We start from the raw sequence: 10,349 nt of genomic DNA, 5'->3' as shown, positions 1-10,349 counted from the left end.
AGCATTAACCATATAAAACCCACTACATATAATTTTATTTTCTACCAGATGTGACAAGTTAGTGTGGTAGCCCTATTTATTTTATAATCTACTCCTTTCCCCTATGTTTCTAATTACGTTTTTGTCTTTCGTTATTTGATAAGATCACTGAGGTTATGGGCCATATTTTAATTAGCCTTGTATTCTTAAAATATTGTACAGAGCTGAAACATAATAAATCATAATGCCTATTATGAATGAATAAACAGATTTTCTGGGTATTTCATAGAGTCACTAGTCATTATAATTTTATGTAAATATGTCCTGAACTCTGAAATAAGGACACATAGAAGAACATATGGAACAAAGGAAAAATGTGACTGAGTTTGTCCTCTTGGGGCTCACTCAGAGTCTCCAGGGTCAGAAAATATTATTTGTTGTGTTCTTGCTCATCTATATTGTGACAATAGTGGGCCACCTATTTATTGGCATGACTGTAGTGGTCAGCCCAACTTTGGATACCCCTGTGTACTCCTTTCTTGGGCACTTAACATGAAAAAAAATTTTTTTTTTTTTTTTTTTTTTATGGATGCTGTTTATTCTACTGCAGTTACTCCAAACCTGATTATAGACTTACACTATGAGAAGAAAACAATTTTTTTCCAAGCTTGCCTGACCCAGCTTTTTTCAGAACACTTATTTGGTGGTTTTGAGGTTTTACTTCTGATGGTCATGACCTATGACCGCTATGTGGCTATCTGCAAACCCTTGCATTCTATGACCATCATGAACCAGCGGGTGTGCGTTCTGCTGCTGCTGGTGACCTGGGTTGGAGGGTTTCTGCATGTTATACTTCATCTTCTCTTTGTTTACCGTCTTCCGTTCTGTGGTCCCCATGTCATTGACCACTTTTGCTGTGACATGTGCCCCTTATTAAAACTTGCCTGCACTGACATCTATTCCATTGGTCTCACTGTGATTGTCAATGATGGGGCAATACGTGTGGTCATTTTTATGCTGTTACTCATCTCCTATGGAGTCATTCTGCATCCCTGAGGAACCTTAGTCAGGAAGGGAGGCACCAAGCCTTATCTACATGTGGCTCCCACATTACCGTGGTGGTCCTCTTCTTTGTCCCTTGTATTTTTCTGTATATGAAACCTCCTTCACCTTAACAATTGAAAAATTCTTGAGTGTGTTTTGCACTGTTTCCACCCCTATGTTGAATCCCTTAATCTATACTCTGAGAAATGCAGAGCTGAAAAATGCCATGAAAAAGCTTGGGACCAGAAAAAGAAAATGAGGTCTTAGACAAATGCACCACCTACTTTCGAGAGAAAACTGTCCCTACCAGGAAAACAAAACAAAACACTGAAATCCACTGCCATCCAGTGAATTCCAGGGAGGCTGCATGTAATTATTTAATTGTAGTAAATATTTCCTCACGTCATCATGACTGGGCATGATGAAAAACATTTATTAGGATGCTTCCAATGATTTTTTGAAAATATATTTTTAAGAGTTTCATTTCCTTGGGAAAATATACATACTTTTTTGGTGTAGAATAATTCTGTTGAGTCTATAGATTTATGTTGCATGTGATGACTTATGCTGCAGCTAGTGCCAGAAATTTATTTTAGTTAATAGAAGATTCTCTCATGTCTCTTTCTTAAATAAATCTAATCCTTTTTCACAACTAATAGTGTTCACGGCTGATTTCAGAATAATACATATTTGAAATATGACATAAAATTATGTTTCACTCCACCCCATACAGAGATACCTCATATTATATTAGAATTTTATATTTTTATTTTTGTATCTGTAAGATCTTTTAAATATGTAGTTTTCCATATATTGGTTAGCATGTTAAGGTTTATAGAAAAAATGCTTCAGAATTCTAAATTAATCATAAGGAGGCTAAACATACAAAAGGAATGTGAATGAACAAGGCAGATAGGCAGAAAAATGACTCAACCTTGCTCTTCTTTTCCCAATTGGGAAATCTTCTCCTCAAGTGGAGCAGCTTTGTTTGGTATTATATTTTCATAAAGATGATGCATTCATCTTCCAATATCTTTTAAAATATCTGATGAAGCCTTTCTTATTTTTCAATATCCCATCTCCTTCTTGCTCGTAGTATTTCATGGTCTTCTAAAAGATCCTAAACCAAAAAAAATAAAAACCTACCTGTTGCCAATTTTGACTCATAGTAAGCCCATAGGACAGGGTAGAATTGCCCCATAGGGTTTCCAGGAGTACCTCGGGGACTCAAACTGCCTACCTTTTGGTTAGCAGCTTTAGCTCTTAAACTCTATGCCACCAGGGTTTCCAAAAGGACCTAGACCCTGCCTTTCACATGGAAAATTAGCAAAACCCATAATCACTGATCTTCAAATATACACTCCAGAATTCAGCACTGGATTACTTTGCATGATTTCATTGTCTAGAAAGATACTGACCATTCATGCTGTTTCCATTCTCACATCTCTTCTTATAGGAAAGCAGATTATTTGGTAATAAAGAGATTGGAATATATTGTTTTATTTGACAGAGGCCTCATTCATTACATTTTAGCGAACATATCTTATTTGAATCAGGTTTAAAATATTATCTGCCCCTGTGATAGTAGGAAACTTGTGGTCAAAGACGCTCGTGGTCCCTGCCTCCCCTATGTAGGCCTATTTTATGATGGTTTAATGCGATGATAGGGATTGGACCCATTTCACGGTAAAGCACACTGTATGCATGAATTTGTATCCTGGTATTTATCTCCAGTATTATTCCATGCCTATTTCTTATACCACCTCAACCCTTCCTAACAACATTCATCAAATAATATCAAACATTTGTTTGGTCTGAGTTAACATAACTACATCCTCCACTTTTGGTTATTCAGTCGAATTTCAAATTTGCATAGTTATATCAAGTGATGAGATAAAAATCTAGTTAATTACCTATTTATGTTCACAATTTATAAGTTACCTGAAGATGGAAAAGTTAATTATTTTTGTGCTCTCTCTTTCTTGTGCAATGTGTGGGATATAGAATTCATGCCAGAAACTTTGTAAATTATTTATATTTTTGAATTCTCAATCTATTGGAATCAGAATTTTTAGTGATGAATTTTGATGGACTCCTCATGTATTAAATACATGTACCGGTTTTCCTTAATATTTGCTACAAATGTTTATCTTACCATGTTTTTCATATTATGAGTGTTTTTATATACAGATGTTCTAAATAAAAATTCTGTTAATTTTTGAATTCTTCATTTACTTATACTTGGAGAATTCCATTCTTTTTCATTGCCTTTATACATTTAAATCTTTTTTTGTTTTGCTTTGTTTTGTAAATAACTTTTCAAATAATTCTGTTTTCAACCCATCTAGAATTTATTTTTATTTGCGGAAAAAGAATATCTATACCTACTTTCTTCAAATTGCTAAAATATTCTGCCAGCATAGCTTATTAAGTACAAATTTAATTTTTTTCTGTTAATATGTTGTTTTATACATCTTTAAAAGAATTAACCTTGTCTTCTACTTTTTTTTTTTTGATTTATTTCTCTGCCACTAAAATGCACCCTTTCAGTAATTAAATATTTTTAATGTTATTTATACCTGCTCCCCCCCCCAAAAGAAACCAAATCCATTGCCATCGAGTTTATTCTGACTCCTAGCCACTCTATAGGACAGAGCAGAACTGCTCCATAGAGTTTCCAAGGAGCAGCTGGTGGACTCAAAATACCAACTCTTGGGTTAGCGGCTGAGCTCTTTGACTACTATGCCACACCCATCTATTTAAGAACTCTCTTTTGAAAGCAAAGAATTTTGTTTTTCTTTCAGGAAGTTAGCATTGCATTCATATCACTAAGCAACAGAAATGGAAATCTTGCCAGAGGTTTCATTTGTTCTGAAAATTATACTTATGAATATGATATACTTCCCCTCAGCCACATCCCTGGACATACATTTGTACGTACAATTTTGTTTTAATTAAGGAGTTTTGTTATGCTGCTCAGTCTTTTAGTGAATGGCCCTCTGACATCAAGCATGACGTAAAGGGCGCTCATGGTGTTATTTCCTTGTGTCCTCATGAAACGCAATGCCCTTACACTAGCTGTCTTTCAAATAGCATGCATGTTACTAGTGTATCAGGGAATTTCTAATTCCCGCCTCCTAGTGTTCATCACTGGGTGACAGTATTAGACTTCCGCCAGTCTCTCCATGTGCAAATGTTCATGTAACAGACATTTCCAAAGTTATCTGAGCACTAGGATTATGGCTTTCTAATGCAAAAGCTGTACAAAGAAAAAGAAGAATGGATACATCTGAATTGTGGTGTTAGCAGAGGATGTTTAACATACTATGAACTGCCCGAAGGTTGTAATGAATTAACTTACTCTGAGTATGACCATGTCTAAATTTTATCTCACAGAATTGTGACAGTATGCTAAGTCAATCCTTGAGGAAAAATGTAAATATATATTTCACTTCTTTCCACATATAACTATGCCTAACATTTCTCTGATTCTAAAAGTTCATTTGGAAGCAGAACAATATGGAAATTGCAGTTAAATTTTGAAAGAGTAATGAACTGTTGTTGATAATAAGACAGATTATAATGTAAAAATTAAAATCAAGTGATACTGCTCAAAAACACACTCATACACATAAACTAACGTAAATTCACATATGCATTGAAAGTCAGGGTGTTTCAGTTAGGGTGCTTTTGGTTGCAAATGACAGAAAACTCAACTAAAAACTTTTTCAACTATAAATGTTCTTATTAATTGGTCATCATAACTATAAACTTCAAGGTTATGGCAAGCTTCAGGGTTAGTTGATAAAGTGTATCAATTTTGTGTAAAGGAGCCATACACGCAAGTAAAATTTAGCTCACTCTAAGTTAATGTTCCAGTTTGAAGTCCTAGTCAAGATGAGTCTTGGTCCAACTGAGAGTAAAGTGATTAAGACACATCCTCTTGGGTCAAGAGTTAAATCTTCATGTTATGACTATTCATGAAAGCAATTGCCGATTGTGTTTGAGAAATAGATCATTATGCCTCCAGCTGACCTAGATTCAGGCTTAGATCAACAACATCTACTCAAACCCAGAACTGCAGAACTGGGATTATCTGCCTGTTCAAGAAATGGAAGGTAAATTTCAGTAACTTTCCTAGTGCCAATGATCTCTGCCTCTGAACCATAGGGTTTATTGGGTATAATCCCTCTAACAGTCAGAGTAAGGCCTTCCTTTGCTAGGAACATGGTTAGTCAAGAGAATCTGGGACTTGCTCTCCCTTCATTGTGGAATAAATATTATCTACTTTATCTAAAGATTTATTGACATAAAACTCATAATTTATCATTCACTTTTAAAATTTTCTCTTCACATTACAGACTTTTCTCATACTTGCTTGCCTGCTACTTTTTTTGGCAAGACTCAAACCTTTTTCCTCTAGGGATTGTCTAGGGAAGAAAACTGTCCAGGAGAGGTAACTTCATTTGAATTTCTTCCAAATATTTAACAAACAAATTTATAATGAACTTGCATTGTCTTTCATTTAAAACAGTGATGATGTAAAAAGCCACACACTATGTTTGCACATATAAATGGAAGAATTATTTCCTAATAGAATGACCCAGAAGATTGCTAAAAATTCAAATTCCTGTCCAGGCTGGAGACTCTCTTTCATTGGCATTTAGTCCTGTAGATGGTTTCTTGTCATATTTTCTCTTGATGCGTATCTCTCCTTGCTTGTAGGAATCTGGAAAGTCATGATTTTCTGGAGTGAGGTTGGAGAGATGTAGGGGCATTCTTCTAATGAGGAAAGAAATGGTCTTTGGATATGCTTTTTGAATGACTGAATTGCTGAAAAGTTCTCCTCCTATCTGTGAGAAGCTCTGTCATTGGCTTTTCCAAGAAGTTAAATCCCAGCCTTTACCTTGTTAGGTACAGAATTAATGACTAAGGGCATGAGTATGACCCTAAATTCTCAGTCAAAGTAAAGTAATTTTTGGGTTTTTTTTCATCATAATTGATTAAAAAAAGAAAAATTCAAAGAACTAATTTCAGTGATTTTTCCTTTTTTCTTTTTTCGTGTCACTAAATAACAGGCTTTACCAGGTTAATTTCCATTATTTTGCCCAGTTTTTACATAGTCGTGCAAACATAGCATCTTCATTGTTTTTCCAGCACATTTTCCCAACAGGTGAGAACATTCAACTTTTTACTGTTACTTTTAAATGTCTTCGTGTTCCAGGCATCCACATATATACTTCCAGAGTTATCTGAAAAAAATATATATATATGATGGGCAGCTTGTGTGGAAGTGTGAAGAGTGTAACCACTTGGAACTATTTCTGGGCCCACTGATCAGACGCACATTGCCATGTGCTCTGTGATTTCAGATAAATACATGAGGTATCTTCAATTATTCTCAATGAAAGAAGCCCTGATTTTCAGGACTAAGGACAAGAACCAAGAGGTGAGTTTTTGAAACATCTGACAGAGGACACTCATTAAAAATTTTATATGATATATAGAAATAGAGCTAGTTTCTTAAAAATATTTCTTTAGGTTTATTGCTAATTTGTAAAATTAAGCAAGAGAAACACAGAAATTAACCAGAACCTACACAGTCTATTTTGCTTTAGTATTTTATCAGATAGACGTTTACTGTCCGTTTGCCAGATAACAAAAGAGGCATGCTGTGCATTACAAGGAAGTGAACAGGTTTGTAATCTTGGTTCATAGAATATGTGATATGTTAATAAAGATTTATAATTAATTTAGATGTATTCAAGCTAAATCCAAAAACCAAACTCATTGCTGTTAAGTGGATTCTAACTCATAGCGACCCTGAAGGACAGAGTAGAGCTGCCCCATAGAGTTTCCAGGGAGCAGCTGGTGGATTCAAATGGCCGACCTTTTGGGTAACAGCCATACCTTTAACCACTGCACCACCAAGTCTCTGTATTGGAACTAGAAAATTTAAAACTATGTATTATATCAAGTGTGTCAGGGTGTAAAAAAAAAGTTATGTCTGGAAGTTTGATATGTGCTCTTAAGTATGAATATTTTAAATTATGACAACAACCTTTATATATATATATATATATACAGATACATACATATGTATATCTTTTTGTATATATAAAAAATTATGACAACCGTAATGAGGTATACATATATATAAGTTTTTTTATTTATTCAAAATGATACTGGTAATGAGGAAGTACCTTGCCTACTGCCACTTAGAAATACCCAGTAATCCAGTGCCATCAAATCGATTCAACATATGAAACAATAATTGTAATGTAATATAGAGGTTATTTTTGTTACTATGACATTTTAATTTCTATTTGTAAAAAGCCATGTTCTTATAAAAATTAATTAAATGTTTTTTTTTCTAGAAAGGTGTAAACTTAGTGGTTTAAGTTGACAGCCTAGTAATTATTTTAGTCTTTATAGTATCAAATCTTTGAGGACTTAGACTATAGTGGATACTTTATATACTGGTTGTTTTACATGGAAATAATTTAGCTGGCCAATAGAATATATATTTCAGTGAAATCCAGCAGTGATTATTAATAACATTAAGGGCACTAGGCCTTGCAGAAAATAAGTGGTTAAAATACAATTAGATATAAACTATCTTTACCATTACATTCTTCAACAGCTGTGCCTTTATTAATCTACAGCTTCAAAAATGATAGAACTCTTGAATCACCCAGACATATAGAGTGCTCTTTACACCTGGTTTCTGAAAGAAAGCTCAAAGTTCTTCTGAACAGGTTCTTTCCCCTCAAGCAAATCAATAAAATGATATCAGCTTGTCTACATTTGAGGAGTAGTAATTCAGCAATTTTTTGCAAGAATGAATAACCCTAAAGATCATGTTTCTCTATATATATATGTCTATTCTCTCTTATTTGAGTTTGTCTTTAACCATAAATGCTAGGGCCTGTGGGGGATCAACGTTCTTGTTTTGTTTTTTCCTTTGAATTTTCTTTTCTTTTTCCTGTTTTCTTTCCTTTCCTGTCTCTTTCCTTCTCTCCTCTCTTCCCGTCTTCTCTCCTCTGCTCTTCTTTTTTTTTTTTGTTTGTTTGTTTGTTTTACTCTCGTCTCCTTATTCCCCTTCCTTTCCTTTCCTTTTTTATTCTTTATTTTCTAGGATGGGCTCTGTGTTTATTTGTAATGGTTTCCCAAGAAGCCTCCTAAGTTCAGGGTCTCAGAGATTGACATTACAGCCCTCTTTCAGTACAAGAAGTCTTTCTGGAGATTTCTTAAGAAAGCTATCCTCATTTAACACATTAACATCCCCATTACCTGTGTATATTAATTTCTTAAATATAATTTCTCTGCTTCTTGATTTAATTCTTCTTTTCTTTCATTTTCTACTGTTTAGGTCTCCATCTGATGCGTGGGTACAAGTTTTTCCTTTTTTTCTGGTTAACTTTTATCAATATACTCACTGTGACAGGTAGATATTATGACACATATTCAACAAAATAGATAATTCTCATAATGTACAGTTTTATTCTATGTCCAAAAATGTGTATCTCTGAGTTATAGATATATAATATTCTTTTTATAAGTAATATACTCATTCCTAATGTGAAAAAGATCCAGATGATTTGTTCTGATCAAATGTCCATGGAGAAACATTCAAGAACAATAATAAAAAGCTATTGTTTATTGATTCTTCATCAGAATCCAGCAGCACTCTAAGCACTTTACATGTAAAAACACACACACTCAAATTTCATAATTTTACAAGTTATGAAACTGAGGCACAAAGAGGTTTATGAAGTTGCACAAGGTCACAGAGACAGTAAGCGGTGAAGGTGGAATTCAAACACAGACAGCGTCGCCCCAGAGTACGCATTATTCATCACTGTGCTGTGCGCTCTTTCCAAGGGTGTCCAGGGTCTTAAACAGGTGCACGCTGAGTGAGAAAGCTAACCATTATTTCATCACTGTAATGATCCAATTCCAACACTGACTAGCATTTTTTAAAGTAACATTGATGAGCTTGGAGATTGTTCTTTAGTTACAAATATGTAAATAGAAATATCCAGCAGAATAAAATAAGATGGGGTTTCACTGATAGTGTCATAGACAGTTGGACTAGAAAGGATTCTAAGATCATCTCGTTTGAATCTTTATTTTTCAATGAGTAAATTCAGACAGATTTGAGACTAAATGTAGAAATTAACTAAAACTCATACCTTCTTACACTGAGTTTGGATTTTTCTTTTGTGTATGTTCCTTTTCGGAATGTGGAGATTGAAGTTCTGATTCTGACCACTCTCAGTACTTAAGAAGTATTATATATAAAGCCCTCTTCTGTTGTCCTCTACCTCTCTTTACAGCCTCTATTTTCTCCCCCATGGCTACCCAGCTCACCTGCAATGGATTTGAAGAATGCTGGCTGCTAAGGTACTAGTTGTTAATTGCTATGTGTCAGTTAACTTCAGTTCAAAAATATTTGCTGAAAATATAGATCATATTGTAAGGGTACTCACCACAAATACTACCAACTCAAAGTGCTGACTGTATTTCAGTAGATTATAGAAGTATATTAGGAGTAGTGGGATGAGCAAAGAGAAAATGGAAGGCATTACAGACCCTTAAAAAGAGACAATCTATGTCCAAATAATTGCTACAGGTAGGAATGCACTAAAAATTTTTGTAGTTATCTGACACATTTCAAAGTCCAGCCCCTTCAAATTGAATGAGAGATTCATAAAGACTGAAAAACATTTGAGGCAGAAAATACCAAATTTCTAACAGTGGAATATCATAACATTTCATGAGATATTCATGAAGAGGGGTTATTTTTGGTGGTGTGTAGATCATATTGTAAGGGACTCACCACAAATATTACCAACTCTAAGTACTGATTCTATGTCAGTTTATTTGTATACAGTTTATCTTTGCCACTAGAGAATGTTTCTTGAAAGCAGAAAAGCTTTCCCTCTTTGTGATTGCTGACCTCTGTGCCAAGAACTGTCATGTTTTATAAAAGGAGTATTAAATGAATGAAAGACTGTTGGACCTCTGACTTATCTTCTCTATAGAAGGTCCACTAAGATTTAAAGGTAGAACCTCTTATTCATAGGCCCAATCCAGTCGTCTGAGAGGAAGTAGAATTGTTAAGGGAAGACATAGTGGGATCTTTGAAAGAGAAACTCAGTAGATATTTCTAAACGTTTATTGTGAATAAGCCACTGTACAAGATTCATAGTGAAGAAGAGCTCCATGACCTAATGGACATATTCACAGTGGTGTTCATGATTTCATTACAGGTCTTGGTCTTCTGAGTTCTCATCTCTGAAGCAGGTCTTAAAGAAGAGTAA

General features: G+C 34.5%; 1 pseudogene; it reads left to right on the top strand.

Moving 5' to 3' along the window:
- The first annotated feature begins 337 nt into the window (after positions 1 to 337).
- Positions 338 to 1,282, top strand: LOC126080161 (putative olfactory receptor 4A4; annotated as a pseudogene).
- The last annotated feature ends 9,067 nt before the right edge of the window (positions 1,283 to 10,349 follow it).

This window comes from Elephas maximus, chromosome 7, assembly GCF_024166365.1.
Source record: "Elephas maximus indicus isolate mEleMax1 chromosome 7, mEleMax1 primary haplotype, whole genome shotgun sequence".
NCBI classification, from domain to species: Eukaryota; Metazoa; Chordata; class Mammalia; order Proboscidea; family Elephantidae; genus Elephas; species Elephas maximus.
Note: the sequence above shows the minus strand (reverse complement) of the source record. Positions and strands in the feature narration are given on the sequence as shown.